The sequence below is a fragment of the Ambystoma mexicanum genome, chromosome 10, assembly GCF_040938575.1.
Source record: "Ambystoma mexicanum isolate Mex_15411 chromosome 10, UKY_AmexF1_1, whole genome shotgun sequence".
Classification (NCBI taxonomy): domain Eukaryota; kingdom Metazoa; phylum Chordata; class Amphibia; order Caudata; family Ambystomatidae; genus Ambystoma; species Ambystoma mexicanum.
This window is the reverse complement of record NC_090932.1, coordinates 1,459,840,214-1,459,857,613: the sequence shown is the minus strand read 5'-3', so window position 1 is coordinate 1,459,857,613 and position 17,400 is coordinate 1,459,840,214. Positions and strand designations below refer to the sequence as shown.

Below are 17,400 nucleotides of genomic sequence, written 5' to 3'. Positions count from 1 at the left end.
AACTTCAAACTCAAAGGCGAAGCCCGTACAAATATATAAAACGCAGGTGACAACCTTGAAGTTGCATTCCTGTGAGGTTCCAAAACATCTAAACTGCAAAACTGCAATGTTCAGCCAGTGGGTCTGCATCACTGTTCTCGACTCAGGCAGTTCCTAGTATGGATTTGAGGAAGCAGTGTTAGCCTTTTACAATGTTACAATGGATTGGTATCCGTGGTGGGAAGTTGGAAAACCTGGAGATCAAACACACGAAAAAGGCTAACACCATCTTCCTGGCTGTTAGATGTTTGTGTTGGTGCTTATCTGGAATGGCAGTAGATAAGGGGGGGGGGCAGGCATTTATTTTATTTCAATACCTTCATGCAGCACGAAAATGTCATCTTGCAGCTTTGTGACATATAAAGTGGACAACAAGATGCAGTGCAGCAATTTAGGATGTGTAGGTGGAGGACAAGCACGTGCATGCAAGGACTGTAACAGCATGGCTGCGGATGTAACGTATCTCCTGGCCTTTATAAGGGCAGGCGCATTGTTTGCCTGATTTGGTGCCACATCTCTGTGCCTTGTTTCATTAGTGCCAACGAGGGGCATGAACACAATCTGGTGCTCTGTGCGCATGATCTCATCTACCTGCACAGGAATGTGAGGCAAGCACTTATTGAATGCAGAGTCGTGCATATTTGGGGGGATCTGATGGGCCACTCTCAGGATCATTGCAAGTATTTTTGGTGGTACTTGCTGCAGGCCTCCAAGCTGAATTCTCACAGCTGCGTCACTGCAGCCTCCGCGGGTGCTTATCTCTGCGGATTGCGGCGCAGCTCTCTTGCTGGCCTCCTCCTGCCTCCAGGGATCATGTGCACATTTCAGAATGCAATGTGGTCTCCTTTGATGTCTAGGGGGCTGGCCACGAGGCCCCATTGTCCTCCTATGGAATTCACTGCTAACTACAAAAACACTTCTTCCTGTCTGAGGCTAGAAATTCTTGCCTGGGCTGGACAAGTTCGCCCTGTTAGGCCTTGATTGGTGCCGTTATTTGCACATGCTGGTCGGTGGCAGTAGGCTTACTTCTATGCGATGTCTTGATTTTTATTTTGTTGTTGGTGATTTGTACGACGTCTAATGCAACCAATCCCTTCTAGGCGCTTTATTGATTTCCCTGCTGTTTATGTAGACTAACGCTTAAGCGGATGCCCTGATTTATATGGATGTGAACGATTTACAGAACTGGTGTTTCAGGAAAAAGTGGCGCTCTTATTTCATGTCGTCATCTTTCCCTGTCTTTTCCTTCGTGTCTCGTTGTCCCAAACCTGGACCATTGCATTAGACCACCCTGGACCGTGGGGCCATTTCTTTTTTTTTTTTTGCCAACTTTATTTTCTTCTCATGGACTCGAGTTACGAGCATACATGTGGGAAGCAGTATACCGCAATTTTGTCATTGTACTTTTCCCGGTTCTCTTTTCAAGTCTATAGGAAGTGCATGAGTTTTAACATCTATAACTCCCCCTATTTGTCTTCAGCAGAGCAGATAACATATATCCTCTTTCAACTCTACTTCCCCCCCAACTGGCTTGGTTCCGCTTTTCTACACCGTTATTCAGTGCAATTACAGTTCGGGCGTTGTCTGCCTGTGTTAGCGGTTGCTGTGGACCCTTTTCGTGTTTCCGTCTTACCGGGGGGGGTCTTAGTTCAGAATCGTTCTCATCAGATTGGGTCTGTGGATGTAGGCTTCCCTGTCTGTAACATAGTCTATGAATGGGTCCCACACTTCCCTGAATTTCAAGTATTTGTTGTCTTTTATGGCCCCTATCTTTTCCATTGCCAGTATGTGCCATATTTTGACCCACCAGCACGCGACCACTGGGCTTTCAGAGTTTTTCCATCCTTGTGCCAGGGTTATTTTTGCCGCGTTTAGTAGCTGTGTGATCAGGGTTGTGTTATTGCCTGTCTCTGTGTAGACCCCTTCAATGGCAGTACTCAAAAGTATTACCTTTGGGTCGTGTGGGAGTTGTCTCCCTGTGATTTCTCTTATGTGTCCCAGTATTTCTTTCCAGTATATTTCAGCTTTAGGGCAGGTCCACCACATGTGATAGAGGTCCCCTCTGTTGCCACATTGTCTCTAGCAGTTGGGTTGTAGGCTGGGTTCATTTGGTTTAATCTGTGTGGGATTAGGTACCATCTTGTGTATAGTTTATACGAGGTCTCTTTGATTGTTGTGCATTTGGATGCTTTCTGAGCCCTCTTCCAGATTTGTCCCCATTCCTCCTCCTAGATAGGGGTTCCCAGGTCTTTCTCCCAATTCCCTCTATGAGATTTGATCCTCAATTCGTGCGCTGTCAAGCAGCTTATATATTCTGGCAAATTGTAGACATTGATGAAGTCGAAGAGATCACTGATAGTCCATTGAAAGCAAATGCTAAAATCTCTCAAGATCCTTCCCCCAGTGAAGCAAACTGGAACCCAGTGGCCTCTCAAAACTTTAAAGGAAGAAAGCGGCAATAAAGAAAAAAAGGGTGCAGCGCCAAGTCTATTACCCCACATCCGCAGCTGAAAAAAGCCCAGAAAAAGTCAAAAAATCAGAAAAACTCATAAAGAACACAGGAATAAATTAATTTTTGAACAACCAGGAACTGCCAACTGACGAGATATTGCCAGAAACCAGTGCACCTGTATTACTAGCTCCCGAATCATCTCAGAGTTCAAGTTCCAATCAAACTACTCCAACCAAATCTGCCCCTGGGGAAAAAGGAAAAAAGAAGGCCTCTTCGTATCATAACACCGGCCCCAAGGGTCTCAAGGTGCAGACATCAAGCACTGGCATGCAAACAGATCCTGCAATCTCCCCGAAAACAGCTTTGAATATTCAAAGCCAAAAATTGGGGCAAGTTAACATTAAGATCGCCCCAATATTCTTAAAAAAGAATGCACAAAAGGCGCAAAAAGATAAGGCCAGTTTGGAGACCTCAAAAGAGACCACAAACATCGCTGTCAACTTGGCTCCTATCTTTTTGAAACCAGTGGCAAAACCAGTGTCTTCATCAGCCATCAGCGTCTCCTATCATCCCTCTCATACTCAAGAGGAGGTGTCATTAAAGCCTATACAAAGCAAGGTTGACTGTAGGAATGGCTCAGGGAAATTTAGAAACCTTCTGTGCGCTCCCCAGGGGGATGGAAGAGAGGGGCAAGATGGAATCTCTCCCATTACAGCTACAAAAAAAGTGGAACCTGACGCGGCCGACTACACAATCCCGAAGGCTTGGTTCAGGCTTGTTAAACAAAACAAGAACAAATCACTTTGTAGATCAGTGTTATTGATGAAGATTAAAACAAACCATAACCTGTTTCTTTTCACTTCGGAGGATATTGAGTATGTTTAACTCCCGTCTAATGTTGACAAGTTCTTCGTGGAAATCGGACTGAACTCAAGAAAAGCCCAACAGGCCTTATTCAACAACAAAAATGAACTTGCCAGAGATGGCCTGTTGGTCTATAAGTCAGGGGAGGAAGGCAGCCTTGAGTATCCCTCTAGTGTAAAACGGATGGGGACGGAAGATGCAGTTACCAGCGATGGATCTGCTGGAACACCAAGAGAGTCAGATAGGATTATGGCCGCTGGGTCAAACATAAATGGGAATCTTATAGCAAAACTCTCAGAGATTATCTCACAAATCATTCTAAAGCTTGGGGTGGAGGAAAATAGCCTTTAGACAAAGGGGCTTAAGACTAGTTTCTTGGAATACGAGAGGTCCCAGCTTCCTGAAAAAGAAAAAATTAAAAGAGGATCTTTTAGGGCATAATGATATTCTGTTACTCCAGGAAACGTGGCACATCAATCCCATAGAGATAGAGGGCTTCACAATCTTAAACCTTTGGGCCTCTCAAAAACTAAAAGGGAGACCGGCAAGAGGGCTATTAATTGCTTTTAAAAACTCCAGTATTAAAGAGATCACACCAATTTGCAATAATGATGTGGGAATACAAGCCTGTAAAGTAGAACTGGAAATCGATGTCCCTCGTTTTTCTATGGTACTTGTCAACATTTACTGGAATCCTGCCAGCTCAAAACTCCAGTATTTCCTAGAAACCTTGGATTCCGTTCTAACGGCGGTGAAGATCGACTATGAGGGAGCCCATATCTTATTAGCAGGTGACATAAATACAGATCATACAAACCCTGGGAGTGGAAAGTCTGTGCAACCAAAGTTGAGCACATTGCGAAAGGGTAAACAATGGAGGGATTTTCTGTCATCCTGGGACCTTGAAATGATACACGAAAAGATTAAGGGAGTGGGAAAAGTGGGAGCAACTTGGTGCCAAGGGTCCCTTCAGTCCACCCTAGACTACATTTTTGTTTCTTCCGGTCTCTCAGTTCTCTGTCCCAGTCTCACCTTAAACTGGGAGGGGGGTAGCGACCATGCAAGTTTGGAACTTCTGTTCCCGACATACAGAAGCCCCGTGATCAGAATAATACTCAGGAACTTGAAGGTCTAAAGGGCAATCTGAGAGTCGTAAAATATAAATATGGGGGAAAAAGTTGAATAAACTACTTGAAGCAGTTCCATCTTCAACCTGGACTGACGAATTCCACCCAGAGAAATTTGGGAAACTTGTTTGGTCTATATACCCTCGAAGCGAAACAAAGGTCGCATGTAAACAAGAACATCTTCATCTCTTCGATGAAGAAACACATAAGAAAAAGAGAATCCTGCGACAAACACTGCGTTATATAAAAAAGAAGTTGACGTCTGTTGAGACTTGAGTGTCGTGTAGGCAGTAGAGGCCTCCGTCCCCAAATGCCGCACAGGGAGAACTTAACGCAACTCTCTGTGCAGCCGTTGAGGTCACAGGCGAAGATGTTCGAATGTCCAAGTCCGGGAACGCGAACCTCGGGGACCCCACACTGCTGCAAGAAAATGCGGATTAAGTACCAAGCAAGAAACAGTACCTACAGTATTAGAATAACTGGAAAGGTCTTACCAGTCAGGGTCAAGGAGGGGATGAGGAACCTAGTGGAGAGGTCCGGGACCCACGTGGACGGCAGTACCCCAAGAGGAGTAGGCTCAGTTCGCCTGTCAGCAGAAGCTGTGGAGCTGTGAAACTGTGAGGCAAGGAGTTCAAAGAACCAGGGTGCAAAAGGGTGATCCAGGAGGCAGTCCAATAACAGTCCGTGGTCGAGAGCCGTGTATCACTGTGCAAAGAAATCCGAAGGGGTAAATCCAAGAGGAGTCCAGTAAAGCAGGCCAGGTCGATTCCGTGAGTGATCCAAAGATGATTCAAAGTCCGTAGCGCCAAACAGAATGCAGAGCACAGCTGAGAAGCAACGAATACCCAGGTTTCCGGGTTTATGTACTCGCGCTTCTGGTCACGTGATGCGTGGCATGGTCACGTGATCGGGCAAGAGCATCACGTGACCTCACAGTCCCGCGATGCGGAAGCTCAGGGTTAGCCCTTCGCGATCCTATGCGCCAAGGCAATTGCCAATGTAGGAACGGCCGTAGTCTGACAGCCGTCCTATTACGGACCAGGCGCGGGTGTGCCCGCAAGACGTGTGTGAGTCCACGTGAGTCCCGGGGAAGGGGGGAAGTGAGAGAAGGGCGGGACTGGGGATGAGGGAGTGCCCTGGGGACCGCATGATGAGGGATCGTGACAGAACCCCCCCCCAAAGGCCCACGACCCCGTGGGCAGGAAGGGTGATCCCGGTGGAAGCGAGCCACCAACCGGGGAGCGTGGACATCAATAGCAGGAACCCAAGAGCGCTCCTCCGGACCATAACCGACCCAATCAACCAGGTATTGCAAGCGCCCCCTGCAGACCCGGGAGCCCAGAATGGAGGAAACCTCATACTCGTCTGGGGAAGCCAAGGACACCGGGGCAGCAGAGGCGCGCAAGCGGGACGGGGCCGGACACGGTTTGAGAAGGGAGACATGAAATACAGGGTGTACCCTCCAAGAACCCGGGAGAACCAGTCGGTATGTGACAGGGTTGATAACCCGGGAAACCACATAGGGACCCACAAAACGGGGCAACAACTTCCTACAACCCACTAGCCTCAAGTGACGAGTGGAAAGCCACACCCGGGAACCCACCGAGAAAGACGGAGCCAACAGCCGTTTCTTATCTGCCTGGACCTTCATGGAAGACTGAGCCTCACGGAGATGTAAAGCAGTCTGGTCGTGGATAGAGGACAAATCCCTAAGACAGGCGCTGGCGGCCGGATTGGTGGAGACCGCAAGGTCAGGGATCGGTAATGTGCGGGGATGTTGGCCATAGAGAACATAGAAGGGGGAGAACCCAGTGGATGCATGAACTGCATTGTTATAAGCGAATTCAGCGTGTCGGAGGGCACGCAACCAAGAGCACTGTTGTTGCAGGATCAGACAGCGGAGATATTGTTCCATTGTTTGATTAGTCCTTTCGGTCTGACCATCCGTCTCCGGGTGGTAGGCCGAAGAGAACCGGACATCGATACCCAACAACCTAGTTAGAGCGCGCCAGAAGCGAGAAGTGAATTGCGATCCCCGGTCTGATATAAGGACAGAGGGTAACCCAAAAAGACAAAAGACGGTATCAAAGAACAGGGTGGCCAGGATGGAAGCAGAGGGGATACCCTTGCAGGGGATGAAGCGTGCCATCTTTGAGAAGGAATCCACCACCACCCAAATAGTGTCGTAACCCTGTACCCGAGGGAGTTCCGTGACAAAGTCCATGGTTACCGTATGCCATGGTTTCGGGGGCACTGGTAAAGGGAGAAGCAGGCCTAACGGGCGACCCCTACGGGTTTTGCATTGTGTACAAATGGTGCATGTATTGACGTAACAATCCACGTCCCTCTTCATGCCCGGCCACCAACACCAACGCTTCAGGAGGGATAACGTACGGCGTTGGCCAGGATGACCATTCACAGGGGCATCGTGCGACCATTCCATTGCCATGTTGCGTGTGTCGGCAGTGGGCAAGAATAGGCGGTTCAGCACAAACGGGAGGCCATCCTGGAACACCGGATCCCACTCAGATAGCTGGTCGGGATGTAAGGACACCCACTTGCGTACTGCGTCCACTAAGGGCATCGAGGGAGTACATAGACAAACGACCTTAGTGTCGTCCAACATTGTGTTAGGGTATACGGGAAGAGAGACCCCCCCGGGAGAGCGGGACAGCGCATCGGCCTTGCCGTGCGCGGAACCAGCCCGATGCCGAATTTGGAAATCGAATGCTGCGAAGAAAAGGTGCCACCTCACCTGACGGCTGTTAAGGCACTTCAGGGAAGCCAAGTCCTGCAGGTTCTGGTGATCAGTAAACACCGTGACTCGATACTTGGCGCCCAAGAGATGGTGTCGCCACACGCGGAAAGCGTCCATAACCGCCAACAACTCCTTCTCGGTCACGGTGTAGTGTGACTCGGGGGTGGTAAACTTGCGGGAATGAAATGCAACAGGGTGCAGACGACCCGTGGCCTGACATGCTTGGGATAAGACAGCACCAAGAGCGAAGGAGGAGGCGTCAGCTTCCACGACAAAAGGGAGTTCAGAGTCGGGATGCTGAAGAACAGGGGCTGTGGTGAAAGCAGTCTTCAGTGAATCAAAGGCCTTCTGTTGTGTATCAGACCAAAGGAAGGGAACTCTAGGACTGGTTAATGCAGTGAGGGGAGACACGATAGAAGAAAACCCAGAGATGAATCTCCTGTAGAAATTCGCAAAACCCAAAAAGGACTGAAGGGCTTTCAGGTTCGCAGGAATAGGCCAGTCCAAAACCGCTTTAACCTTGGAGTGGTTCATGGACAACCCCCCGGGAGTGATACAGAACCCGAGGAAATCAACATTACCAACGTGGAACAGGCACTTTTCCGGTTTGGCATATAGTGAGTGTTTCTGTAAGCGTGTTAATACCTCACGAACGTGTCGCACATGCTCTTCCAGGGATTGAGAAAAAATTAAGATGTCATCGAGGTAAACCACGACGTAAACATCTAAGATATCGCTCAGGATATCATTCATAAACCTCTGGAAGGTCGCCGGGGCATTACACAGCCCAAAGGGCATGACTGTATATTCGTATAGGCCGTACCGGGTACAGAAAGCGGTTTTCCATTCGTCCCCGGAACGGACGCGGACCAGGTTGTAGGCTCCGCGGAGGTCCAGTTTTGTAAAAATGGTAGCGTGTGTGAGTCGGTCCAGCAAGGGCGTGATGAGGGGAATAGGGTACCGATCTTTCCTCGTGATAGCATTCAGGCGTCTATAGTCAACACATGGGCGTAGATCGCCTTCCTTTTTCGGCACAAAAAAGATAGGGCTGGCTGCAGGCGAGGTGGATGGTCGTATGTGCCCTAAGCTCAAGGACTTCCTAATGTACTCCTTGAGAGTCATTTCCTCGGATGGCGAGAGGGAATAGATCCGCCCCGTGGGAACCACTGTATCAGGGAGTAGATCGATAGGGCAATCGTACGGGCGATGTGGAGGCAGTGTTTCAGAGGAGCCACGATCAAAGACAGCTGCGAAATCTTGATAGACCTGGGGAACGTCTAGTGCCACTAACCCAACTACGTGTTCTGATGGTGTATCTTGCGGATCCTGTACTGTAAGATGAGCTATAGCCTGGGCGGGATTGTCGCTGTGTGCGTCTGTGGGAAGACAGAAATGCTGGCAGACAGCCGACTCAAAATGAACCAAACCCAATTTCCAATCAATGAGGGGATTATGTTCCTGAAGCCAAGGGATTCCCAGGATGAGCCCAAACTGTGGCGTGGTGATAAGGTCAAAACTAATGGTCTCCCTATGTCTGGATTGTATTGTTAATAGCAAAGGGGCTGTTTGTTGTTTGACTGGGCCCGAAATCAAGGACGAGCCATCTACAGCCTGTACCGGTTCAGGCCTGGTCTTGGTCAAAAGGGGCAGGTTTAACAAACGGGCCAAGGAAATGTCGATAAAGTTTCCCGTGGCCCCAGAGTCAATTATCAGAGTAACAGGATGTGAAACGGACGCTGTGGGCTGTAGAGTGGCTTGTACATGAATGGGTCGGATACGCCCGAAAGAGGGTGTAGGGTTCGGGGTGTCTGTGGTATAGCTCGATCCCGTCCCCGGTACTATGATCGAGCTATCCGAAAACCCTGTGGCTTGTTTTTGGGACGACGTGGGCATTCCTTAACAAAATGACCTAGGGTGCCGCAGTAGTAGCAAGCGTTATCCGCCCTCCTGCGTTCCCTTTCCAAAGGAGATATCGGACTCCTGACCCCCCCGATCTGCATGGGTTCTTGGGAGGAGTCAGAAGAAGGAACTGTCATGGGAGAAGGGGAGGAGTGAGTGAAACCTGCTTCCGCTCTTCTTTCGGACCTACGTGCGTCCACCTGGAGTGACAAGTCAACCAGATCTTGGAATGCAGTGGGTAATGAGGGTACTACTGATAAGGCGTCCTTCATAGGGTTGTTGAGGCCCCTATAGAAGACGACTGCTTTCTTGCCCTCTGGCCAAGAGGTTTCAGCGGATAGCTGGTTAAAACGGGTTATGTATTCAATGAGAGAACCCCTACCCTGGCACAAATCCAGAAGTTCCAGATCTCGAGATTGGGCCTTGTGTCTAGTATCAAAAACCCTGGACATCTCGGTGACGAGGAGATCGAAATCATATAATGCCGGGTTATCGTTCTCCAATAAGGGGTTGGCCCATGCAGCGGCAATCCCAGCCAAATGGGAAAGGGTAAATGCCGCTTTCGTGGTGGAATCTGGAAAAGCCTGAGGCCGGCACAGGAAATGCAACTTGCATTGGTTTAGGAAGGTCCTAAATTTCTTGGGATCCCCGTGGTATCTCTCAGGGGCCGCCAATGGGAATGGAGTAGGTAGCATCATGGGAACGGGATTCTGGGGAACAATCGGAGGTGGAACAGGTCGAGAAACAGAGGGTGTGTCTCCGAATTCTACATCTGGGGGTAAAGGGTGTCTGGTACTTTGTATGTGGTCGAGACGTTGATGGATAGCCGTGTTGGCTGCCGCCATATCGGCTCGTAGCACTGTAATGGCTTGGACTATAGCAGACATGGGGTCTTCAGCGTTCCCCTCCATTGCCTACACGACTATAGGCTTCTCAGTCTGTTGAGACTTGAGTGTCGTGTAGGCAGTAGAGGCCTCCGTCCCCAAATGCCGCACAGGGAGAACTTAACGCAACTCTCTGTGCAGCCGTTGAGGTCACAGGCGAAGATGTTCGAATGTCCAAGTCCGGGAACGCGAACCTCGGGGACCCCACACTGCTGCAAGAAAATGCGGATTAAGTACCAAGCAAGAAACAGTACCTACAGTATTAGAATAACTGGAAAGGTCTTACCAGTCAGGGTCAAGGAGGGGATGAGGAACCTAGTGGAGAGGTCCGGGACCCACGTGGACGGCAGTACCCCAAGAGGAGTAGGCTCAGTTCGCCTGTCAGCAGAAGCTGTGGAGCTGTGAAACTGTGAGGCAAGGAGTTCAAAGAACCAGGGTGCAAAAGGGTGATCCAGGAGGCAGTCCAATAACAGTCCGTGGTCGAGAGCCGTGTATCACTGTGCAAAGAAATCCGAAGGGGTAAATCCAAGAGGAGTCCAGTAAAGCAGGCCAGGTCGATTCCGTGAGTGATCCAAAGATGATTCAAAGTCCGTAGCGCCAAACAGAATGCAGAGCACAGCTGAGAAGCAACGAATACCCAGGTTTCCGGGTTTATGTACTCGCGCTTCTGGTCACGTGATGCGTGGCATGGTCACGTGATCGGGCAAGAGCATCACGTGACCTCACAGTCCCGCGATGCGGAAGCTCAGGGTTAGCCCTTCGCGATCCTATGCGCCAAGGCAATTGCCAATGTAGGAACGGCCGTAGTCTGACAGCCGTCCTATTACGGACCAGGCGCGGGTGTGCCCGCAAGACGTGTGTGAGTCCACGTGAGTCCCGGGGAAGGGGGGAAGTGAGAGAAGGGCGGGACTGGGGATGAGGGAGTGCCCTGGGGACCGCATGATGAGGGATCGTGACAACGACCCCATCACCTGCAAGCAAGAACTAAGGATGGTTAAACAAACCTATAGAAACTGGACAAAGAACCGCAAACACCAGAAATTGCAAGAAGATGGTGAGAGCATGCTCTATTTACTTAACGCAAATAACTGTAGAAACTTTTGGGCGGCGCTGAGCCAACTTGAGACCGGCTACAACAGCTCTTTATGTAATCTGGTCCCAGAGCAACAATGGGTGGCAAATCTGTCTAAAAACTTTAAACCAACGGGGTCCAGAGACTTCACTTTGCCAAACACCAGTTGGTCCCTCACTTTCAACGAACAGGACATCGAGGAACTTATAGGATCTTCCTCTACAATGAAAGCGGCAGGCCCCAATGGTCTTACCTATCAGGTGCTAAAAAATCACCCAAAACTGTGGGCAAAGCTGCTAAATCATCTCTTCCAGGAAATCCTTAAGAACAGGGTTTTTCCTCCATCATGGAAGAACTCACTAGTCATTCCATTCTTCAAGGGGGGCGATCGGTTAAGTCCGGCAAACTATATTTCTCCTTGTTTTTTTTCTATTGTATGTATTCATATATATTGTCAGTTTTATATTTTACTGTGGTTTTGTAAAGGGTTTTTATGTAAAACCAAAACAAATAAATGAAAAAAAAGCTTATATATTCTTGTTATTGCTTTGTCGGTCTGGCCTTCCTGTAGGGTGCGTTCCAGTCCTATGGGAGTCCTAGAGGCCGCCTTTTTAACCCCTTCCTGGGATATCCAGTGCTGATTTGTATATACTTGTCTCTCTCCCTTTCCTCTATGCCGATCTTTCGTGGTAGAATTCTTTTAGGGGGATCGGGTGTGTTTGCCCCCAGTTTGCCAAGAATCTGTCTCGTTTACCCGGGGTGAAGTCCTGATTGTGTGCCATTGGTGTAAAGGGACCCAGTCCGGGGACTATATGATGTTTTCCGAGTGCTGTGTCCCATGCTTTTAGTGCTGGTAGATTCTAGTAGATTTCCCGCTGCCCCTCTGGCCCCTGTCCGTAGGGCATGTAAGGTCCCGAGAAGGATACTGGTTTCTCCCTGTTCTATTCCCACCCATCCCTTATGTGGGTTTCCTCCCATCCATATCTTTCCACATCGGGGAGACCCAGCCCCCCCATTAAGGTTGGCCTAGTTAAGATTCTTTTTTGTATTCTGGGTTTCTTCCCATTCCATACGAAGGTTACCAGGTCCTTTTGTAGTTTTCTGCACATTTTGGGAGGGATCTCTATCGGGAGGGAGCTAATTACATATAGGAGGCGAGGTAGGAGGGTCATCTTGAGTGCGGTTATACGCGCGAACCATGAAAGTTCCTGGGCATCCCATCTCGAGAGGTCCTCCTTTAATTGTTTCCACAGCGGCACTATGTTCTCCCCGTATAAGTGTTTGTATTCCCGTGTCAGTTGGACGCCTAAGTAATCTATGGCCTTGGGCTCCCAGGTTAGTGGGTGCTGTGCCGTCATTTTTTGGGGTATCTTCTCCTCTTCAGTTATGTTTAGGGCTTTTGATTTTGCATAGTTAATCGTGAACCCTGATACCTTAGCGAATTCCTGTAATCTTTCTAGGGTTTTGGGTAGTGATTTGGCGGTGTCTCTTAGGAACAGTAGGATATCGTCCACGTATAGTGCTATTCTATGTTCTATCCCTCCTGCTAATACCCCTTTTATTTCTTGGTCCTGTTTTATGGTTTGTGCCACTGGCTCCATTGCCATTGCAAATATAAGGGGGGATAGTGGGCATCCATGCCGCGTGCCTCTATGAATTTGTATTGTTGTAGTGGGTCTGCCGTTGATTATGAATGTTGTGAGGGAAGTTTGTAGTTCGCCAAGACCATCCTTATAAAGGTTGGGTTGCAGCGGTATTTCTTCAGGGTTAGCTTCAGGTACGCCCAGTCTAAGCTATTGAAGGCTCTGCGTGCGTCTAAGGCCGCTATGGAGAATTTCTGTTTTGTTTTGTTCCCTATTTTTACAATGTCTACCTCCCGCCTAATGTTGTCCTGTGTGTGTCTCCCTATGATAAATCCCGCTTGGTCTTTGTGGATTATTTGGGGTAAGACCTTCGCTAATCTGTTTGCCAGGATTTTTGCATATAACTTGGCGTTGCTATTAAGTAATGATATTGGCCTGTAACTTGTGCAGTCTGTAGGGTTTTTCCCTGGTTTCAGGATGAGGACTGTGGTTGATTTGCCCATGTCTGGCGTGACTGCCCCGCTTTCTCTGATGTGGTTGAAAAGGTTTGTTAGTGGACCCAAAAGCTGGTTCCTGAAGGTTTTGTAGCACCCGTTCCTGAACCCGTCCGGCCCAGGTGTCTTATTATGTGGGAGGTGTGTTGTGGCATCGCTTATTTCTTGGGCCGTTATGGGAGCCTGAAGGTTCAGGTTGTCTTATTCCGATATCTGGGGCAGGGCTATATTGGCCATGTAGTCTAGCTGGAGTTGTGGGGATAGTTCCTCTCTTTCGAGAAGATCTAGGTGGAATTTTTTCATAACTTTTCCATAATGTCTAATTTTTCCTCTTCCGATGTGCTTGTCCCCCCTTTTGGGTTCTTAAAACTTACTATGTAGTTGCAGTTTTTTGTTTGTTGAGTTTAGCTGCTAGGAATTTGTTAGCTTTACTTCCGTGTGCATAGTAGGACTGTTTAGTGCGTAGTATGGATTGCACGGTGTGATCTGCCATGTGGGTTACTAGTTGGGCTCTCACTTTTCAAAGGTTTCTTACTGTTTTGGGTGTTTGTTTAGCCTTTTGTTGCGTTTCTGCTTCCATCAGTTCTAGCTCCAGTTTCTGTTTGAGTAGCTTTCTCTCCCGCATATATGCTGTGGTTTGTGATATGAATTCCCCCTGCATTACTGCTTTCCCTGCGTCCCATATTATCCCCCAGTGTGTTTCTCCGTTGGCGTTGTCCTGAAAATAGTTATTCAACGCTGTTTCCATGTGGGCTCTAAGAGCAACGTCTCTGAGTATGATCTCATTCAGTTTCCAGGTTCTGTTAGGACGGTGTGTCTCTTTTATCAGGATAATTTTTAGTATAACTGGGGCATGGTCAGTGAGGTATTGTACTCCTATTTGTACGTCTTCGATTTGTGGGATGAGGTCAGGATCATGTCTATCCTCGAGTAGCCCCTGTGTACATGTGAGTAATGGGTGAATTCCTTTTCTGTGTTGTGGAAGAATTTCCACGTCTCTATTACCCCTAGGTCTCTGAACAGTTTGCCTAGTGCTTGTCTGTTCCTGCCGTCTGCCACAGTCGGGGGGAGGGTCTTATCTAGAGTGGGGTCCATTTTGCAGTTAAAGTCTCCCCCTATTATAATTTGTCCCTCGCACCGGCTACCCAGGTTCTGCAGGATTTCGCCCAGGAAGATGTCTGGTCTATCATTTCTGGTGTATAGTGCTATTAGAGTGTATGTTTGTTTGTGCAGGGTCCCTTTGAGTAGCAGGAATCTACCCTCTGTATCTCTATATACAATCTTTTTCTTTAATGGTAAGTTAGCGCTTAGTAAGATTGTGACTCCTCTAGTTTTTTCCCCCTTCTCTGGAAGCAAAGTATTGTTTGGGGAAGGCTTTATGGGCCATCCATTTCTCCTCTAATGCGAGCAGGTGTGTTTCTTGAAGGAAAACTATTGTGGCTTGGAGCTCCGTCAGGTGTGTTAATATACTACGTCGTTTCACTGGCGAGTTTAGGCCCTGTACATTCAGGGTCATGACTGTTAATTCAGGCATAAGTCTTGTGTGGGGGATTCTTCATCATCTGTGTGCCCCCTTTCGGCGATGAGTGGTGTACGGTGTGTAGTCGCGGACCATGCCTTGAACCAATCCCAACCCAACATAACCAAACAAAAAACATTATAAACTTGTAAACTTGTTTTCACCCTCGTGGTGGTGGGACCAAGGAGTCTTTGCGCCTCCTACGGGTTCCCCCCGGAGCGTTGGATCCCTTGATTCCCCCAGCGTCCCATTTGCCAGGGCGTATCTGGGCTTGTTGTGGGTTCCAAGATCTCCCCCCCCCCCGCACAGGCTTAATTTAATCTCCTCTGTGGTTTTACCTTTCGTTGTGTTCATTTTGCGGTCGTCGGCTTCTCCTCCGTTCCATTTCTGGGTTCTGTAGTGATTTGTTCATTCTGTTCGTTGTTATTATGTGGAGCCTGTTCCCTTAAAGTTTATCATGGCTTGGGACCCTCTGGTGCGGGTTCTCTTTCTTGACGTCGCCTGGTGTCGGGGGAACATTCACATCGTCCGGGTCCTTCCCCCTTTCTCAGTTGGTGTGTTTCCTTATTTTTCTGGGGTTCCTCTTCTTCTTCTAGCTGCAGCAGAGTTATCCCTTCTTCGCATGTAGAGATCCGCTCTGGTTTGCCTTCCCACACGAATTGTAGTCCGAAGGGGTATGCCCATCTGTATATGATGTTTTTGGCTTTCAGTGCCCTTGTGACTGGTTGCATCAGTCTCCTTTTGTGCAGCGTGGATAGGGCTTAGTCCTGAAAGAGTCGGATCTGGTTGCCGTTGATGGTGATTGTCTGTTACTTGCGGGCTGTTCGTAATATTTCCTCCTTCATTAAGTATGAAGTCATTGCCATGAGCACGTCTCTTGGCCTGGTTCCCGGATCATTTTGCTTGGGCCCCACTCTATGTATTCTGTCGAAGGATATTCTTTCTGGTGGGATGTCGTTGAGCATGCTGCTGAAGCATAGCTGGAATGTGTCTCTGAGGTCTTTGTCCCCAATCGTTTCATCCAGGCCTTTGACTCGTATATTGGACCTCGTGAGCGGTTCTCCAGGTCTTCCGCTTGTAGTTCTAGGTTGTGTGTATCTCTGTAGATCTGTTCTAGGAGGATGCTGTTCTGGTTTACTTCTTCTGTTGTCTCTGAGAGGACCCTCTCCGTGATGTCCACTCTGTCCCCCAGCTCCTCGATGTCTTTCCTCATCTCCTGTAGGGAGGATTTTAGATCTTCGCAGATAGTGCCAAGTTGGGTCGGGAGGGATTCCATCATTCTGTTCTCCCTGCCTCTCTGGCATTCCTGTAAGTCCTCCTTATTTAGGCCATGGTGTCGGTATCCGCTATGTCCGTTTCGGTGTTTGGGTCTTCTGTCCTATTCCTGTATTGTTTCCCCTCCTGAGGATGTTTCCAGTATAGTTCCAGCTTTCTGTTTCACCCCCTTTCGCTGTGGATCTGGTTCTTGCTGGGGTGTTCTTTGGTTTAGTGCCAGACATCTGTATTGTGCGTTTGTTGTATGGGTGGTATTATGGCTCCCTGTTGCCTCGTGATGTCTGTGGGCATTGTGTGGTTTGGCTTTATGGCGTCCCGGGGGTCACTCCTCGCAGGTTGGCCCTTCCATAGGGTGGTGTTAGTTTAGGATCAGGTAGGCTCTGATCTGCTTTCCGGTCCTTCAGGGACTCTTATCCTTGTTCGTTTTGACCTCACCCGCAGTCGTTGCAGTCTTGTTGGTGGGGGCTCTCCCCTTCCCAGGTTCGTTTCCCAGCGATGGCGAGGGGGCGAGAGGGGTAGCTCTGGTTCTGCTGGGCACGGGTTCCGCCCACCTCTCCGTTTGGGGATCCGGGGTTGGGCTCCACTCCTCAAGTGTGTTGATCATGGGGAGTCGGCTAGTGGGTTTGCTTTCTGGCTCAGGATGTTCAGTGTGCTGTGTGTGTCTGTTGTCTTCCGTGTGCTACGGGTTTAGGGTGTTTGTTTTATTCGTATTTATATAGCGCACAACAGCCCAAGGACATCGTGGCACTTGTTACAGTGCAAAGCTTAGTTACTTAGTTACATGGTCATTAGCAATATATATACAGGTTGCAATATAGTTACATAGTCATTAGCAGTATATATACAGGTTACAATATAGTTATATTACATTTGTGTTGTATTACAATATACATTGCAGAAGTGGAGGAGGCAGTCCTCCACTTGCTAGTTGAGGAGAGTGGCCTTGAGGTTGTTGCGGAAGACAGAGATGGAAGTTTCAGCTCTAAGGGTGGCAGGGAGTGAGTTCCAGAGTTTCGGTGCAATATAGGAGAAGCCTAGACCTCCCGCTGTGGCTCTCTTTATGTGTGGTATGTGTAGGTGGTTGGTGTACTGAGCTCTGGTGGGGCGAGTGGATGTGGTCCTTGATATTGCTTCAGATAGGTATGCTGGAGCGGTTTTGTTGATGCATCTGTGAGTGATGGTGAGGATTTTCAGAGTAATACGGTTGCTGCTTGATTAGAGAAATGGGCTGCATGGGTGAGGTGGGTGGTGAGTTTTGGTGATCTACCAGGTCAAAAGTCGCTGATAGATCGAGAAGGAGGAGCAAGGCAGGTTTGCCTTTGTCCATGATCTGTGAGATTTGATTTTTTAGGTCTAATAAGGCGGATTCTGTTCCATGCCCGACACGGAAGCCAGATTGTCTTTTGCCTAGTATGGAGTTAGCTTCTATGTATG

General features: G+C 48.7%; 1 protein-coding gene across 2 annotated transcripts in view; it reads left to right on the top strand.

Annotated features, from left to right (window-relative positions):
- CUX2 (cut like homeobox 2) overlaps positions 1-17,400 on the top strand; it is a 1,287,506-nt gene that overhangs the window by 469,003 nt on the left and 801,103 nt on the right. The window lies entirely within an intron of this gene.